At 32.6% G+C, this 20,488-nt stretch overlaps 1 long non-coding RNA gene across 1 annotated transcript; it reads left to right on the top strand.

Moving 5' to 3' along the window:
• Positions 1-2,413: 2,413 nt before the first annotated feature.
• On the top strand, positions 2,414-3,639 carry LOC120091977. The gene is made up of 2 exons (XR_005485875.1): positions 2,414-3,221; positions 3,308-3,639. It is a non-coding gene; the product is annotated as an uncharacterized LOC120091977 (long non-coding RNA).
• The last annotated feature ends 16,849 nt before the right edge of the window (positions 3,640-20,488 follow it).

Raw genomic sequence — 20,488 nt, 5'->3', positions numbered from 1 at the left:
ATATTCTTCTTGAACACATTGTGAGATAAGCTCATTAATACTCCATTTATCTTTCTGAGTATTATAGCTTATTTTAAACTGAGTGAATTGTGCAGAAAGAGAGATAAGTACCAGATGCACGAGTAAATTTTCATTTATCTCGATATCAAGTGCCTTTAATTTACTTGCGAGATTGGAAATTTCCATAATGTACTCCCTTATGTTTCCATTGCCCTTATACCTCATAGAATTTAAAGAAGTCAAAAGACTACTTGCTTCCCCTTTCTCATTTTTAGCAAAATATTTCTCAATTTGAGCAAGGAACTTATTGGCATTTTCACTTTCTGTGATAGAGCCCCGAAAAGACTCCGAAATGTAGTGTCTAATGATCATTAAACACATGCGATATGCCCGTTCCCACTTCTCTATATTAGCCGTATTTGGCTGTTCCTTAGTAGAAGTAGGTTTATCGATCCTTAATGCAAGGTCCAAATCCATGCACACAAGAAGTATGTCTAGGCTTTCTTTCCAAATCTTGAAGTTCGATTCATTCAACTTAGGGATTGAACTTAGATTTCCAGATATTTGAGTAAGATCAACTGAAACAATAAACAATAAAACATATGCTCACAATTAAAACATAACAAAATAATTTCACATATATGGTGGGCCCCTTTAACAAGATACCTATCACAACATTGATGTCCAGCCTTTGGGCAAAAAACACCAACTGAAATGGTACTCTTAACATAGTAATCAAAGTACTGACAATTAACTCTGTAAAAAAAAAAAAAAAAACTTTATTTGAATCGAATACTTTTCACATGAGCAATCCTTATAATTGCCACATACTCATTACCACATGCATACCCACAATTTGGCCAAATAATTTTCTTCCTTTGGACCGATAATTATCCGCATAAATTCATGAATATGCACATCTTATATTTCATAATTAAAACGATCTAGATAATAGAGGCTACTTTGGTAACATATTATTTTTTTCCAATTCAATCTAAAATATAAGATACAATAATATAATAATATTATTGTACAAAAAATACAAGGAGGAAGAACACCAATAACTTTACAAAATTCCATTAATAATTGCATACACATAATCAATTAAGTAACATATAAAATGTGAATATCACAAACAATCAAATTGTAGATTTTAATTTCACAAACTTATCAATCAAGAACAAGACCACCTTTTCAAGAATTCACCAAGTTATTAATCAAATAAATTAGAAACGCGGCAAGAAGTTTCATCAGCAATAATCCAAATAGTTGAAAATTTCAATATATCAAACTATTAAAAATAATTCACTAAATCAATCAGTTTTTTTTAACCTTAAAAAAAAAAAACCACCAGTCCAAATTATCAAAAATCACATTCAGTTTTTTTTTTTTTTGAAACTCATAATTCATCTTAGTATTACATAACTTTTCAGTTAAAAAAAACAGAAAAAAAAAAAGACAAAAATTTTCCATTATTAATCAAATTTAAAATCGAACTCATAAAGTCATCTATTAGAATTAAGAAAAAAAAACTGATAATTAAAACCAAGAACCCGGAGCAAAACTTAATTGGTAATTGACCGATACCTTCACGTAACGGCAACTCCAGACAAGAATATGGGTTGCAAGAACACATATTGCCAAAGAAAAAAAAATGACCGCCGAGATTTCCATCTTACCGTCGATGAGTTTACAACGCTGCTATAGTAAGCCGACCATTTTTTTAAAAAAAAAATCTTTAAATTCTTCACCGAAACCAAAATTTAATCAACAATGCCAATGGAAGATGCATAAACTAACAATCCAACATGAAATTTATGCTCTGATACCACTTGTTAGCATAAATTCTTTATATCTATATTGAATAGATAAACCCTAGGATCATTTATGTCAAATTGTCAAGAATAACATATCGAATTCCATTGCAAAATTGATGATAGCTTCAAGATGATGATGGATGACTATGGTCTTCCTCAACCAAAACTCCGAATGCCCTTAGTGGGATCTCTCTAGATGGAATTCAAGAAAGACTGAGTGTTTATTGTTTTGGTATATCGGGGACCATAGCCCTAAGGTCTCTTTATATACTAGTTCAATTAGGGTTTCCATTAAACCCTAATTAACTAGGAATGGGCTTCTACCCATTAAGTCCATACTTAATCTAAGACCTTAATTAATTAGATCACATAATAGGGTCCAATCTAATAAAATAATTCTGTGATAAATTATTAATCCACATACATAGTCCATACTTTAATTAAACATATTATTATTTAAATATGTCTAACACCTTCTACTTCTAGGGTGTAGTATTTAATGCTCTCTTCTTATTGTAATAGTTTGAGAAAACTTAATGAGATTCCCCAAGTTTCTCCATCTCTCTCTACTTCTCTAAATTTTTACAGCGTATCATAGCCCAATTTTGGACACTATGAGTAAAATCAACCACAGTTGGATGACATTCTTTAACCTCCAACTGCCAGCCACCATCTAACTCCAATCAAGCATTCGATCGCCGACAACTAGGCAAAAAGTGGAAACTCACCTCTTGAATCTTCTCTTTATGGTATCTCTTCTTCTCCTTGCCCTTTTCCTTCTCATCTTCCACCTTTCTTCAATCTCTAAAAACCTCTCATATTCTTAACGTATCCATTCTTATATATAAAAAATAAAAAATAAAAAAAAAAACATGAATCTATGACTTCTTCCTTTCTTTCTTCTCTTTCCCTTCGAGTCAAAAAAAAAAAAACCATGTTTTCTCCTTACATTTCTTTTCTTTCTTCAAAATATCAAAGATCTCATTCTTCTATCATTTATTACCAAAAAAAAAAAAAAAAAAAAAGGCCGCGACCACCAAAAAGGGCGAAACCCTCATTTATCTTCAACCTCAAAATTTCATCTCTCAAAACCCATGAGGCTTTTACATTTCTCAGAAAAAAGGTCTTCTTTTGTCTTTCAACCTCAAAAGTTCCTCTCACAAGGCCTAAATGGCCATCAACTTGCTCAAAAAGGAAAGAGCTATCTCTCTAGTCTCTTCCAACCTGTTGGGTTTAGAATTGACTTCAGGCCCACGAGGGAGGACGCTCAACCCAAATGAAAGTGGTAGGTGAAACGAAAGGCACACAATGTGCCATACCTCTTAGCTGGCTCTACAACATGTGGAGACCTCCACCATCTCAATTCAGTGGGAAAGAATGAAGCCGACTCAAAATAGTTTGATGGTAATTTTCAATCTTTCTTTTCTTTTCAGTTAAAAAAAACTCTAAAAATTCCTATACCTTCCGCTATATTCTTGTGCGATTTGCAGTGATTGAAGAAGAAAATTAAGCATGCAATTTGAAGAGCAGAAAGAAGAAGAGAAAAGGAACACGAGCATGTACGTGGTTCGGCCTAACTCAGAGCCTACATCCACGGGAAGGGATGAAGTATATTATTGAAGATTTTACAGAGATAAGTTTCTTTACCGTTTTGTTTTTGAGAAATATGTAGAACAACACAAAATGTAAAAGTATCAACTATTTACATTTGAATACATTTATATTATGAAAGCTGTTAAAGAAACTAGCCGTTGGGGCTTAACGTGAGATTATTATCTTCACAACCCCAATGGAAAATTCTCAATATTTTTCTTCATCTCAATATTTCTAAATCCCTCTCATTTATTTTCCTTATTATTTTTGTGCATGTAAGAGAAAAAATATATTCTCAATTCTACTTTGTCTTTTTTTTCCCCTCAATTTCTCACCTAGGCTCTCTTTCCTCAATTTTTTCCGTTAGTTAAAAAAATAAAGGGATAACAACACACAACGCCTTAATAAAAGTCTTATATTTCATTTTTGTCCAACTTTTCTATTATTTTTAAAAATGTTCGAATGGCTTCTTAATTATATAAAAATTACCTTTTTATCCTTAGCCTATAATTAATTACAAATATTTTAAAAAAGGAATCTCAAAAGTTTCCTTGATTCACATGCAAGATTTATTTCAACTATTTTTTTTTTGAAATCCCCACTCATTCTCTCTATATCTTGATCTCTCCACATTCACATTAATGATAGATGTTGATAGATATTGAAAGACCTTTATCAGTGCCTATAAAAAATAGTAACTGATAGAAGTCTATCAGTGTCTATCAGCATCTATCATTGATAGTTCTAAAATTTTGCTATATTTTATAAATATTTTCAATAGTTTTACTATTTGAAATAATTTTTCTTCATATATTATGATATATTTCAGAGATTGGTTTATATTGTGATTTATGTCCATTGAGTCAATCTCTAATTTATAAACTATAGTATATTTCATATATTGGTTAGAATATTCTCAAATATGTAACAAAATGTTCTAAGATATATTTAAAATAACCATGAATCCATAAGAAAAATCAATAAGTTGATACTTGAAACCAACGTAAATAGAAAATAAAATTTTACTGCATTTTCTCTCTGCAATAAACCAAATGAATAAAATCTCAACAAATAAATGCACATTTTCTCTCCAACATTAGGGGTGCTTTGTAAATATTAAGGGTATAGGTTGGAAGGATTTTTTGGACCAACCGTGAAAATTTTGGTTGGTCGGGTTGGCAACCCGAATGACCCGAATAAGGTCTCCAACCCAGTCCAACCCTTAAAATTCGTGTTAAGTTGGGTTGGGTTGTCAGGTTATTTATTCTTTTTTTAATTATATTTTTATTAACTTAAAATACTTAAATTTGTGTACAACACATACTAATAATTAAAATTTCATAAAACTCAAATGTTAAATATCAAAATCTAAAATATCTATTCGAAATTTCATACAAACATCATAAAAATATATATGAATTATAATATTTATAAGTTATACAATATATATATAATTAAAAATTTTATTTGTATAACTAATAAATATTATAAATTCATATATGAGCTATAATATTTATATATATTAGAAATTTGGGTTGGATTGGGTCAACCCAAATATTTAAAAGTACAACTCGAATCCAACCCAACCCGAAAAACATAAAAAATTCAAGCCAACCTAACCCAAGATTAAAATTAACCCAACTCAACTCTTACAATTTGAATTAAGCAGTTCGGGTTGTTTAGATTGTCGGATAATTTGAACACCCCTAGTAAATATGGAAATTTTTTTTCCAATGTCACATTCTCTCTGGTCGCCCACCACACTCAAGGATATTTTAGTCCAAAAAAATCCATTAAATCTTATATATGGAAATATAAAAAAATTTGGACATTTATGAAAATAATTTTGGTAATCCATTTATGAAAAAATCTGATAATCTATCTCTACTCATTTTATTCTCTCCCCATTTTCCACTACAATTTTTATTCTCCCTACTTTCGTTAAATATCCATCTTCCCTCTCCAAAATTTCAAAATTAAAGAAAACCACATTATCTCTTTTGGGAAATTGTCAAAAATTAGACGGAAGGGATTTGGGATGGGTTTTTAAAGGTCTATTAGATAGATAAATTATGTTTTATGTTTTTAAATTCACTAAGGTCAATAAATGTATGTCTTGGATAAATGTATGTATGTTTTATGTCCGAAAAATAGTTTAAATTTTATTTTAAAAACTGTTTTTGGATTCTTTGATCTAAATAGTGCAAATTCTGAAAACAATATTTTTGTGTTTTCAGTGTATCCAAATTTTGACTTTGATATTTTAAAATATAAAATTCTACAAAAAAAATAATAAAAATATTAACAAATATAATATTTCATGTTATCAACTCAATTATCTTTCTTAAATTAAAATATGTTATATATTATATATTTTATGATATTACAAAATAATAACTATACTAATTTTTTAACATAAAACAAGTTCATTAATTAGTATTAGTCTATATTTAACCTAATATTTAGAGTCTTATGGTCTATAATTATATTATCAAACAAATGGATAACAAGGAAGTAATGGAGCATGCCCTAGTTCTTTGAGGCAAACTATTTGCCAAGATAAAAAATGACATTAGAAATCAACATTTTATCATTCCCTAAGATTAGGGTTTAGGGTATACGATTTAGGACATCTTGATCAAGATGACCATTAAGGAATGCGTGGTTGAAATCGAGCTGCCGAAGCTCCCAACTGTAAGAAACGACCAGAGATAGAACAACGCGAATAGTTGAGGCTTCAACCAGCGGACTAAATGTGATCAATGCAAGGGGTTTTGATGAAAGCCTTTAGCAATGAGCCGAGCCATTCGAGTTCTGTTCGATTCAAAAAACCCATTTTCAGCCTATGACATTTTGCATAGAAAATTGAGGAACAAGGGCCCACGTTTAATTTTAGAGAAGAGCCTGGTATTCCAAATTTAGAGAAACCTTCCAATCGGGAACAGAAAGAGCATCATCAACTCGGATGGGTTCAGTTTGCTTCCAATCAGTAGAAGAAGTGGAGATCCACGCCTTTGGTTTAAAAATGTTGGCTTTGGTGCAAGTGATCATAGGGTGACCAGAAGGATTCGAGGGCGGTAGGGGAGGGTTGACGGGAGAAGAAGGAAGGAGAGAGCAGATCAGAGAGTGGTTGAGGCGATTAGGAGAGGTACTGTGATGCAGAACCTGAGGCAAAAGGAAAATTATATTCATCAAATTGTATATGCTTTGATATATAAATTTTCCCAGATGGGCTGAGGCATTTATGTCCCTCGTGAACTGGGATAGGGCTCAAATAAACACCTTTTCATATTTTAATTGAAATTTCCTTGAATTGAACGATTTTAGCCAAGGGTAGCAAGCACAACCAATCGTCACTAGGTCTGCAAAATTTAATTTTCTGGAGACTAGCACTTCCATTGGTGATTTACCTTCTAATATCATAGAGGGAAGGCCATTTATAATAAAAGTAGAAGGGAGGAAGGCATCCCACCAATGATATAATGGCATGGAGGCTTGGGCAAGACGAGTCAATCCCATTTCAACAACATATTGATGTTTTCTCTCAATCTACCCATTTTGAGCAGAGGTGTAAGGATATAAGTAGCGTGATTGAACGCCAAGATCAACACACACTTTATGAACCTTGACATACTCTTCCCCATTGTCAGTTTGCAAATTTTTTATTAGTGTTCCAAATTGATTCTTGACCATGGTGATAAAGTGAGTGAAAGCTGTAGTTGTATCACTTTTTAACTTGAGTAGATAAATCCAGGTAAAGCGACTAAAGTCATCTAAGAAATGCCTATAATATCTATAGCCCTCAGTAGACATGATTGGAGTTGGACCCCGTAAATCAGAATGAACAAGCTCAAAGGAGACTTAGCATGAGAGTTGGATAAAGAGTAAGGAAGGGCATGTGATTTGCCCATCTTACAAGCTTCACAGAAAACAAGTTCTTCATTGACGTTCACTAATAGATTAAAGATTTAACTATCCCATCCAAACTTTTAAAGAACGGTGACCAAAATTTCTATGCAACAGAGATTCGGACATCACATTAACACTTCCATTTGGAACAACCGTTGAGCCTTCTTTCTAACTGCAGACCAGTGTTTCTCGAAGATGAAGCACTACCAGTGGCCTTGGTTGATCCAATCCTCTAAATCCCTGAAGGAATGGAATTCCGCGTGGAAGCGTATGAATGTCGTGTAATTAATTTCCAATTTTGAAACAATGAAAATAACAGGGAAGTTTACATTTAAAATTATAGAATAAGCATTCAAAACATTATAAGCATGCAATTCTACATAGAGAGGGAAGAGTAAGAAGACTCACCCTTGTAGAATTTCTCTTCTTCACGTATTTTCTCTCCAAGATCACGAATAGCAAATTCTCTGCACGAACAGGAAAGCCTCCAAAAAATCAAACCCAAAATTACTGAATACCACCACGCGGTGACCTTGTTATTCTCTAGCAAGGAAGAGGATGTGTGATTTCCTTTAGAGTTCTTGGGAGAAGAAAGGTAGGAATGCAGGGAGATTGAGGGAGGGATTTGAGAGAGATTTTTTGTTCTCTGCACATCGTTTCTGTTCTTCACCCTTCTCTGTATTCACGACATAGATACTATAGGAAGAGGGAGGGAGCTATTTTAACTCTCAACCCATGTAAAGAAATAACTCTCCTGTAATGAGGAGTTATAAAACAATCTTATATTATAATATAATATAATATAATATACTTTATGATATAAGTGATTAATTAACTAACTTATTTAATCAATCATATATATACATTTTAATCACATTAAAATGCACATCTCTCTCATAACCTATGGTTTTAATATGAATCATATTCACATTAATTTTAATCTATAGTATTTATATGAATCTTATTCATATAATATTAGATTCAAACATTTATCTCTCACATATTTAGAATTTTAGTTATAAATCATATTTATAATTAACTATATACTAATAATGATAGCAAGGGGACCTAATGGATCTACAGATTAGAATCTTCAATGATACGAGATTAATTAATTAAACTCTTTAATTAAATTAATCAACATTAATTAATTGTTGGTCACTCTACTAAAGACATGTCTGTAGGGGCATCCTATGTAAAAACATGCGAGTGGGGGCATCCTATGTAAAAGATGTTTGCATAAGACCGCCACGAAATAGTCACTTTTCTTTATAACGATCGTTAAAAACATTCTCAAGTACCTTCAGAGAATGAGAGACTATATGTTCGTGTATGGTGCTAAGGATTTGATCCTTACTGGATACACTGATTCTGATATTCAGACCGATGTGGATTCCAGGAAATCTACTTCGGAGCAGTATTCATTCTTAATGGAGAAGCTATAGTACGGAGTAGTATAAAGTAAAGTATTGGGATTAGTGCCCTCATTCTCTCGGAATCTCGTAGTTTGTAAACAGTTGTACACATTGTAATGAATAAAATAAGAGTTATTTTATTGCATTTACTCATATCCAATAAACAAAGATCCATGGTTATTCTATGTAAACTTAAGCATGTATATGAGATATACAAGTGGATCATGCCTTAAGTAATAACCTAAAATGTCTGTAGAATAAAGATAAAGGAGGGATACCTTATCCTGGTGAGACTACGGATACGACCTGCTTTGTAGAGGTTTACAAGTATTGTGAACTACTACAGATGGGATCGTGACCATTCATATGGAGACATACGAGCGAAGGTGTCCTAGACAAAGAGTTCGTATAAGACCGGACCACGAGATGATTAGTCTCTTTATATAACGCCGTTGATAATTGAGACTTACATCTCACTAAAATGAGCATAGGTGACATGACCTTAATCCCGAGTGTTTTAGGAACTTTTACCTATGAGGGTGGTCCTTTGATTAGTATGGAGAGAGTGGCCAGATTGCTAACTCAACAAGCCTACCTTTTTTGGGATTTGTCTGATTGGAGAGCTGGGAACTCAGTTAAAGAAGATGGAATTCACTTCTTCCCCGAAGCAAGGGTAAGCAGATAGATTGCTTCTTTAAGGGTTGATTCCGGGTCTTGAACATAGTGGTCATATCCTCTCTTTGGAAGAGAGGACCCAACCATAGTAGGACTATGACTTATTATTTATTAGAGGAATCAGTGGTACTTAAGGAGTTAGATGTAACTACAGGGACAAAACGATAAATTGACCCAGCTGTACTTACGAGCGATCTGTGAAGAGTTATCGCACTGTTGATTGGTTAATATGGATACAGAAATATATCTGTAGTGAGAAGAGTGCAGCTGCTGGTCTTTAGTGGAATGCCTGAGAGTTAATGGATGATGGATCCCGTGACTAAAGAGTTTAGTCAGTTATTTACGTACGATTGGAGCTTCAAGCTACAGGTTCATAAGGTCACTGTAACGATCCGACCCCCTAGAACTTAAGTTAGGCCGTTACTAAATACATGCATGCATGGAACTCAAAACGACACTCGGTTATGGTGAAATAAATGCTAATTAAATAAGGTAAGTTCAAAAGACTTTCATTAATTTCAAATATTAAAACAATAGTAGCCGGTACCCATAAATCATAAAGGATAATAAATAAGTTTGAAAAACGATTCTTAAAATAAAGTTTTAAACATCAAAACTAAAAGTTAAGAGAAACATGAAAAGAACTCTAAATTTCATGATGGAAGCGTAAAAACTAGTCCCAGTGGCTCGATCACGAATTCCGCTTGTCCATCGCCAGTGCATTTCTACCCTTACCTGAAACAACATGAGAAAGAATGAGTATAAAATACTCAGTAAGTAACCCCACTACTGGGGTCAGGCTGGGCATCTATGTCTTCTAGATACCACCTCCGATGAAACATATAACTGCTCTAGTCCTCATGAGACACATATGCACATGAAATAAGAAGGAGACTGAGTCCTATCCTACTGTAGTTAAGTATACCCACTACTCTGGTGAATCCCTAAGGAGACACAAACTGGTGAATCTCGAAGGAAGCACAAACTGGTGAATCCCGAAGGAAGCACAAACTGGTGAATCCCGAAGGAAACCACAAACTGGTGAATCTCGAAGGAAACAAAAAGTCTAAATGGGCATCTAACTAATCAGTAAGGACATTTTGCACAGTCTCAAACATCATAATTATCACTGTACGAATCTATGATATACAATATAAACTCAACATCATAGGCTCTACAACATACACATATACCTCAACATCATGGTTCTACAACATACATGTATACCACAACATCATCAGATCAAATATAACCATGGAAACAATACCATCTCATACTAACATTCAAGTGTCTATGTGCATAAAATAAATAATTCGGATCTCATAACAGAACATACTTTAATCATTATTTATACTATCAATCTTTCATGTTGTCATTCTGCCATAACCTTCATTTAACATGCTAGCATACATCTAATTGCCTAGCCCATGGGCAGTTCCAGTAGTAAGATTACTTACCTTGATGTTAGGCGAACCAAAAAGCAATTGAATCTTTGTGAAATTCTTGAATCCTTAATCAAGCCTTAAACATAAATCAAGCTTTAAAATTAATAGTTAAGACAAAATTCCAAACACCCAAATATTACAAAAATATTTCCAGATAAACCTTACCTAAGGTGTGGTCCAATTCGAATTCACCTTCCAAACCTCCATTTTTAAGTCCAAATAATTAGCAAACCAAACTCTTCTTCATCTTGAATGAAATTCTTGAATCAACCCCTAATCATAATTTGAAAATTAGGCTTACATGATTAAAGCTTGAATCAAATACATACTACTTACCAATGTCTCAAATAAATTATCCATATGTAGCTTCGTAAAAAATCACTTCCAAATGACTTTACCAAAATTTCTCAACAAACTAAAATTAATCCAGAAGAGAGTAATCAAAGCATAAAACTTACCAAAAACTCGCTAAAATAAACTCCAACTTCACTGAACAACACCTCAATATCTTCACAAACTTGAATCCAAGTTGAAACAACAATGGGTATCAACCAATTGATGCCAAAAGTAAATGAGTATTTAAGAATCAACCGAAAATAAACCCAAACGCAGAAATCTTACCCAAATCGATAGATCCAGTGACGGCAAAAGCAAACGACGCTTGAGCAGTGGTGGACGGAGGTCATGAAGAAGAAACTGACGTGACGGCTTTAGGCGGCATCGGACGGGCTCACGAACGTGAGGAAGAAAGGGGTGGGGTTTGACTTTTTAAAAAAAAAACAATAACAATAATAATAAAACAAAAAAGGAAGTAAATATAATTACATTTTAATTCCTTTAATTTCCATTTTATACTATTAAATTCTTTTCCGTTTCAAAAGAAAATTAATTCATGCCACTAATTTTCCATTTGAATTTCAAATTGAATAATTTCATACCAACAATTAAATTTTCGCACTTAACTTGAAGTCAAAAATTCCAAAAATGTCTTCCAACTAATAAACAATTAATGAAATTCCAAATAATAAAGTTACTAAAATTACATTATTACTAAAAAAATGTGCAGGGTGTTACACCTTGGTAGCTCAATGGTTAAAGTGGAGAATCAGATTTTGGGGTTGATTTGAAATGTTCAAATTAGCAAGAGGAAATTCAATTATATATGATATAATTGGTGTGATGTATGAGATACATCAAGTGGAGATATCAATGTAAATATGATTTACATTAAGTACCATAAAATAGAAAAGAACTATGGTTTATATGTTTCATAAGATGAAATATTAAAACTATTGGTTTATAATATAATATGATAAGTTGGTTATCATATTTATTTATAATATATTAATTATATGATAATTAATTTCTTTTTCTCTTATAATCGATTGAGTGGGAGGTTATTGGAAGTTTTATGATACCGTGAGATAAAAGCAAAATTGTTTTCCTAAATTTAGAGAGTTACTTCTTTCGGAAAGTTCTCACGGAGACAAGCTATCAAGTGAAAGAGTTTCACTAAGTGATAACGTTGCCAAAGACTAAACGATCGTGTAGTGTTGACTATAAGATAGTCATTTAGCTGATCTTGCTACACGATCGAGTAGCAAAGTCTATACGATAGGCTGTCGTTTACTAAACGATCGAGCACATCGTCTATACGATAGACCAGCCTTTTGTCTCCCACTTGCTCGATCCTCTACTCAATCATAGACCTCTAGTCTATTCCTCAAGCCAAGATCATACAGAGCCCACAACTCCTGGATTCTCACATCGAGAATACCAAGATAACCATTATGGTAGTGTCTTTATTCTATTCATGAATCGAGTGGGGCTCGTTTGGGTTCGAGGAGCTATTGGCTATTCGTGTTGCTGTCTTTGGACGCATTGTAGATCGTTCGAGGGATTCTTGAAGAATGGTTCTTCAAAGGTATGCATACTCTATCCTTTGATTCTATGGTAACATGCTGTAATTTCTGTATATGCATGACATGTTAGTTTCCATTCTTAGAATGTAATTAATTGTGTTCAATCTGAATGGAATTTGGAACAATCCCTTCTGCTGCTCATGGAAATCCTCGTATTTGATTTTCTTCATAAAGTTGTATTCTTGACTCCACATGGAAGCATAATATGTAGCTGCATGTGAAGCAGCCAAAGAAGCAGTATGACTTAGAAAGTTCTTGATGGATTTGGAAATGGTTTTAAATATGCATCTGACGATCACCCTCTATTTTGAAAACAGTGGAGCAGTTGCAAACTAAATTGTTCATGAGTGGACCAAATGTTTGTATCAAAAAGTGCTACATTCTTAAAGGAAGACCATATAAGAAATCAATAACCTCGTAGTAAACTAGTATTGAATGAAATGTCCAAAGAGACTACAGATAGATCAACAAAAGTTGTTGATCAGGTTGGTCGTTCAACAGAAGTTGTTGGTACAACTGGTCCGTCACATCCTTCTGAAGAATTTTGAATGCCTCGATGTTGTGGGAGGATTGTTCAACAACCTGACCAATACATAAGTTTGATAGAAACTCAAGTCGTCATACCTGATGATGGCTTTGAGGATCCATTGACCTTTAAACAGACAATGGAAGATGTATATCGAGACCAATGGATGAAAGCCATGGACCTTGAAATGGCGTCTATATACTTTAATTCAGTCTAGGAACTTATAGATCAACCAGATGGGGTAAAACCTATTAGCTACAAGTGGATCTACAAGAGAAAACGAGACCAAGCTGGTAAGGTATAGACCTACAAAGTTAGACTCGTGGCAAAAGGATTTACCCAAAGAGAGGTGGTGGATTCTGAAGAAACCTTTTCTCCAGTTGCCATAATTAAGTCTATTAGAATACTCTTATCCATTGTTTCTTTTTATGATTAATGAAATACGACAAATAGATGTCAAGACAACCTTTTTGAATGACTATCTTGAAGAGAATATTTACATGTCTCAACCAGAGGGGTTCATTGAATAGGGTCAAAAGAAAAAGTTTTGCAAGCTTAAAAGATCCATTTATGAGTTAAAATAAGCATCTCTATTTTGGAATATAAGATTTGACACTTCGATCAAATCTTATGGCTTTGAACAAAATGTTGATGAACCTTGTGTTTACAAGAAACTTGTCAACAAGACTGTAGCTTTTTTGATATTATATGTTGATGATATCCTACTAATTGGGAATGATGTAGGTTTCCTTGCTAACTTTAAAAAATGGCTAGCATCACAATTTCAAATGAAAAATTTAAGAGATGCACAATATGTTCTTGGAATCCAAATATTTTGGAATCACAAGAACATAACAATAGCATTATATCAAACATCTTATATAGACAAGACGTTGTTTAGATATAAAATCCAAAATTCCAAAAAAAGATTTATTACCTTTTCGACATGAAATTCATCTGTCTAAAGAACAATGTCCTAAAACACCTCAAGAAGTTGACACTATGAAAAGAATTCCTTACGCATCAGTAGCCGAAAGTTTGATGTATGCCATGTGGTGTACACGTCCAGACATATGATTTGCAGTTGGAATAGTCAGCAGGTTTCAGTCCAATCTTGGATATAGTCATTGGACTATCGTTAAAAACATCCTTAAGTATCTTCAGATAACGAGAGACTATATGCCCGTGTATGGTGATAAGGATTTTATCCCTACTGGATACACTGATTTTGATATTTAGACTGATGTGGATTTTAGAAAATCTACTTCGAGACAGTATTCACTCTAAATGGAGGAGTATAAAGTAAAGTTGTATTGCTGATTCCACCATGGAAGTAGAATATGTAGCTGGATGGGAAGCAGCCAAAGAAGCAATATAGCTTATAAAGTTCTTGACGGATTTGGAAGTGGTTCCAAATATGCATCTACCAATCATCTTCTATTAAGATAATAATGGAGTAGTTGCAAACTCAAAAGAGCCAAGAAGCAATAAGAACGGAAAGCACATCGAGCGCAAGTACCATCTCATCAAGGAGATTGTACACTGAGGAGACGTGATTGTCACGCAGATAGCCTCCGAAGAAAATTTAGCTGATCCATTTACAAAGGTCCTCACGGCTAAAGTGTTCGAGGGTCACATAGTTTGACTAGGAATGTGAGCTTCATAAATCTAGGGCAAGTGGAAGAATTCAATGGGTGTATAGATGCCCTAGGTTATTATATTTATTCTCTCATACTCAACATTATATATCTTTAACCCATTGGAGTTTGAGTCCAAGTGGGAGTTTGTAGGGTTATATGTCCTAAAACTCGAAGTTTGTAAATTTTTAACATATTTTATTCGCAGTAAAGTTATTATTGAGGTTTATTCAATAAAGTTGTTATTGAATATTTAAGTTGAAATTTTAAATTTCTAAATCCAATAAACTAACGAACCCATGGCTACAAACATGAAGACTTAAACTTTATGTAGAGACATAAACAAGGATCGAGTTTGAGTATATAGCCAAAATGGTCCATAAGTATATGGATAGGGTTGGGAACCTTATCCTGGGGACACTATGGATGCGGCCCGCTTTGTATATTGATACAAACGGTGTGATCTAAAAAATCGTTCAAGTGGAGACATACGAGTGGAGGCATCCTATGAAAAAGATGTTTGCATTAGACCGGTCCACGAAATAGTCACTTTTATTTATAATGACCATCTACTCTTAAAACTGACTATTTCAATTCGATGACCCAAGGTAACTCTATCTCAGTCCTGAGCTGACATAGTTCTGTAACATAGAATTTGCTCCTAGCCATTTCAAGGTTAAGATAGGTTGTTCCCTTAAGTATTGACTTTTAGTCTTGAACAAAGGGACCCACCCTCCCTATGGTTGAGAGAGACTCGATTTATTGGTAGGACCATAAACTAATTGTTCGTTAGTAGATCAGTAAAGACTTAAGTAGCAAGATGTATAAAACGATAATTTTGACCCAACTGTAAATACGAACGACCTATGAAGGATCGACTTACTGATTATGGTTAAATCAAATGGACAGAAATATATCTACAGTGAGGAGTATATAGGAGTGTCTCAGTAGTTAACGAATATTGATTAATTCGATTAAAAGAATTTAGCCAATTAATCTCAAATCGTTGGAGCTCATGATCTGTAAGTCCATTAGGTCCCTTTACTAGCTCACAAATGGATTAAACCTTAGAATAACATGTTGAGAGAATTTGAAACATTCAAATTCGATTTAAGGGAATTAGTAATTATATACAATATAATTAGACGTTTAATTATTGAGTTAAATAGAATTGGAGAATTGTAAAATATTTAAATATAATTTAAATATTTTAAGGTTTCATTAGGTGTTTTATTAATTTAATATTTGATATTAAATTGATTTTTTTGAATTAATTTAGTAGATATTAATTTTAAAATTGATTTTAGAATCGATTTTTGAAATAAACATACAATGAATATATGAAATTCTTTTTTTAAAAAAAAGAAAATGGAATTTGTGTTAATTTATTATAGATTTGATTTCCATACAAAACTTCGTTAAATAGAAGTTGATTCAACTGAGAAGACTTTGGCATGCAAGTTAAATTTGATGAAAAGTTGTTTTTCATCTCATAGACTCAAAACACTGAAAAATTCATTAAAAATTTCCTTAAATTACTGCTCATTTTGGATTCCATAATCCAATTTAAGGCTAAGAGTTTAGTGAAGATCTTGTCGTTGTGTACATCAATATTGAAGAAGAAATTCACAAAGATTTGAAGCAATTTCATGGATTCTTCGAAGGTTTCTTCTATAAACCCTAATATTATGAAAACTGTTGAATATGCATACTAATCCTTTAAAATTGATGTAGTTAGAGTGCTTAAGATCCTAATTTAAAGCACTAACGTGAGTAATTTTAATTAAATAATTAACACTATCATTAAATTATTGATTATGGCTAGTTTTATATAACAATTTGAATTTAAAGATAAATTACTAAAATTTTGGCCTAAAAACTAATCAATTTTTTTAGTACAAAGAAATAAATATAAATTAAAATATTCATATATAAAATCTAAATTTAAATATATTCATTATCTTGACCAATAAACCATCCAACTTGACATTTAAATGTAATATTTATATAATAATAATAGAAAACATTAGATAATTATACTATGCTAACTAGGGTGGGGATGGGGAACGGGGTAGGAGCAGGGGCAAGGAATGCATTCCTCGTCCCCGTCCCTGTTTAGCTCATAGAGAAATTTTTCCCCCACTCCCTCCCACATTTCCTGTCTAATTGGAGAATCCAGTCTTACGAGATTCCGTCATCGTAGAAAAATTAGACATCTCTATATATATATCTAAAAGTGTATATATTTAGGAATTAAAAATTCATATATTAAAAATGTATCTAGAAATGTATTGTCGAATTTGTAACAAACTTACCAAACCCTTTTATAAACCAAATAAATTATTGTCTTTTATAAATGTCGCTCTAAATTTTGCGACGTGTCTATGTCTAATTGTAAATTCCGTATTCCACAAACTAGTTCATAGAAGAGAGACACATCCAACTACATTTTTGAAAATAGAGTTAATATGTCGTTTTCTTAGAACAATTAATATGAGTTTGGTGAATAAAGACTTCTAGTCGGAGTCTTGAGTTCGAGGACACCTACCACACAAGCTTCAATTGTATTTTCGAATGTAGCTTATCATATTTATATTATTTGTTGGATAATTATCAAAGATTTTTCAAGAAGCTTATTTATTATCAAGAAGTTTCTTGGAGATAATTTTGGGTCATTGGATCTTACACGTTGTCTAAGATCAATTTATGGTCGTTAGATCTTTCACGTCGCTCTAAGACAATTGGAGTCATTGGATTATTCACATCTATCAAGAACAATTTGGAGCCATTGGATTTACTTGATGGCCAAAGTTCTTTGGGCTATAAATAGGCGAGGACCCATGGTTACCAAACCATTCCAAAATTTCCCACAAATGAGTGAGGTAAAATAGAGAGAGTTTCTTCTTGTAAGAGAGCTTGGTGTTCCTCTATAAAAAAGAAAGTTTGTAACTCATATTTTCATATAGTGGAATTCTTCTATCCATGCCTGTAGTCTTTACCCTAATTTGTTTAGGGGTTTTTCATGTAAAATCATTGTGTTGTTCTCTCATCTCTTCTTCTTCATTATTATTATTCTCAATCTACTTTAATTGCAATTTTACTCTATTCGATCACAATCTCTTTTCTCTACATTATTTATGAGTTTTATTCCAAGATGTAAAGAAATACACTATATAGTTCCTCCATGTGGACTACTTAGAGCTAAATAATCAATACAATTTTTTTAAAACTTGTAAGGGAGGGAAATTAAATCTTTAACTTTAAAATTAATAGTACAAACACTATACCAATTAAGTTATCCACATTTTTGTAATCGTATTGATGCATCTTCTTTTAATACAACTTTATAGGAGTTTTCATTTTTTTTTCTTTTGGAACTATAAATATTTCCATTCAGCAGATTATTTGATTCTCATGTCATTACCAAATAAGTAACTTTGAAATAATAATAATAAAAATAAAGGGTCAATTTGGAAGTTTAAAAAAGTTTAAATTCTACTTTTTTGATTTTCGAACTTCTATATATATATATATATTTCCGAACCTTTATATATTTATTCTAACTTAGTTTCTAAACCTAGAAAAAAAAAATCTTAGTTTCTAAATATTCCATCAAGAAAAAAAATATGTTTTTTAAGGGAAGAAAAACTATTTTGGCCGTCCTTGCTCTTATTGTTTATTATTATTATTATCTTTTTTATAATAAAGCCATAATTGTGGAAGATTAGAAGATCTATTTAGTAACTAACACATATTTAATGTCAATTAAGCTATGCTTGTTTCCACAATTTACTCTTATTATTATTATACTAAACCAAAAATTGAAATAATTGAAATAATCACATCTTTTGTTTGTTCCTTTTTCCTACACGTCTTTTTGTTCATTTACCCAATAAATGTCTCCATGAACAATTGAACATATATATTCGAAGCTGTTGGTGAAGTTATGAAGTCCAAAACTAACACTTAATTTTTTATTAAACAATCAATATAAAAATAGATAAATAAAGAGTTTTTCCGCACAATTTTAAGATTTATGATATGAAATTTCAAAGAAATCCATTGCACATTACACAAAATGTAAAGTAAAGAGTCCTAGTAATTACAGAGAGAACAAGTAAAGTGTAAACTTGAAATCAAAAGAAGAACATACATAATTTGATAATCTAATTTGACGATATACTACCTATGTCTAGCGACAGTGTGTCCAAGAAAATAAATTCACTAATATAGAAAAGTCAAACGTTTACAAATAATTACAGTGACACATGTAGTGCCTAACTTATTGAATCACCTAGTGGTCGGTGGAATTTGTCCCCTAATTTTGAACAAAATAATTTAGACCGCTTCCACTGAATATATAGTAATGGTAGCATAGGTCGAACATAAGAACCAAAGAATTTCTCAATTATACGATTGATAGCCCAAGGTAACCAGGGGGTTTGAAATTTAGTTTGTTTGTCTTCAACTTCGCAGGTTTAATTAAGATGCATTACATCTAATCAATTTGATTAATTTGATAACTTGGACCCTCTCCTAGCTTTTCTAGGTGAGATGGTTAAGCTAGACAATATAGGAATCATATGATGAATCTATGATCAAATTTCAACCTGGGAGTCTGAAGCCTAGTCTAGATAGTTTTGATTATTTGAATTCAGTCTTTTCTTGCAATTTATTTCCTTCATACGTTAGTTAGACAATGTACGTTAAGTTTGATTTACAGCATATAAGCTAATTTAACGTATTGCTATACCAGATTAACATTCTCACGTACTACAAATTAAAATCTAGCCATTAATCATATATCCTGAAGCAGAAATACAATCAATAATCATTCAAAATTGGAGAAGGAATTAAGAACAATATAGAAAATCACAAAAAGGGATCAAAATCTCATAAGATTACCAGCATGAGGAAGTCTACTCAATGCCTATAAGTTAGAAAATGTTATCTTAGACCATAATATTCATGATGGACTTCAAGGAATTGTTTTGGTACACTCAAGAATTGAGAATAGATGAAAATTGGAGATAAAACTGTGTAAATTCGACTGGGATATGAGATGATAAACCTGTGACACTGACAAGTATCTGTGCGAATGAAAGTTTAAAGGCCCGCGACGCCCCAAGGCAGCATCGTAGTCCTATGTGCTCTGCACGAATTTGAGGCATTTATCTTACAGCGTCGAGCATGGCGCCATAGGGCATTGTGCAAGCAAGGGTCAAACGGTCTTCACTTTTTCTTTCCCGATTGATGTAATTAAGCTCCGTTTTGGATCGTTTTAGCTCCATTTTGTCTCCAACGCCTTAATCTACCTCTTAAATGCTCGAAACCTATAAAATCACAAAATAAACACGCAAAATATAGGAACAATCCTAAATTAAGCGAAGCAAGACAACAGATTTTTGGTGCCCTAGGCTCCCTCGAGGTGTGAGACTCCTTCTATGTGGATATTAGTGAAGAAAACACTTATGCTTCCTTCAAGTATGTGAGACTCCCTCTCACCACAATGTTATCTTTCCTCCTCATTGTGAATTCACCTTCACTTG

Source organism: Benincasa hispida, chromosome 11 (assembly GCF_009727055.1).
Source record: "Benincasa hispida cultivar B227 chromosome 11, ASM972705v1, whole genome shotgun sequence".
In the NCBI taxonomy this organism is placed as follows: Eukaryota; Viridiplantae; Streptophyta; class Magnoliopsida; order Cucurbitales; family Cucurbitaceae; genus Benincasa; species Benincasa hispida.
The sequence above is the reverse complement of the archived record's forward strand: the minus strand, read 5'-3'. Positions and strand labels throughout refer to the sequence as shown.